A 234-nucleotide genomic window follows, 5' to 3' on the forward strand; every position below is an offset into this window, starting at 1 on the left:
TGACGAGAACATTTTCCATCGCAATTACCCATCCATCTAAGTGTGATCGATTTTCCCCCCGGTTTGTTTTGATGACGTTAACCGAATCTTGCTTTTTTATAATTAATCACCCTTTTCGGCCTTTTTCATTGTTATTACGGCGATGATAGATTGGGGATGTGTGAAGAGGAGGTTTCTTTATTCTTCGATTTTTTTTCTTTGGTTTTCAGTATTTGAATAAGGGTGGTTATTGCT

The sequence above is a fragment of the Penaeus monodon genome, chromosome 19 (genome assembly GCF_015228065.2).
Source record: "Penaeus monodon isolate SGIC_2016 chromosome 19, NSTDA_Pmon_1, whole genome shotgun sequence".
Lineage (NCBI taxonomy): Eukaryota > Metazoa > Arthropoda > Malacostraca > Decapoda > Penaeidae > Penaeus > Penaeus monodon.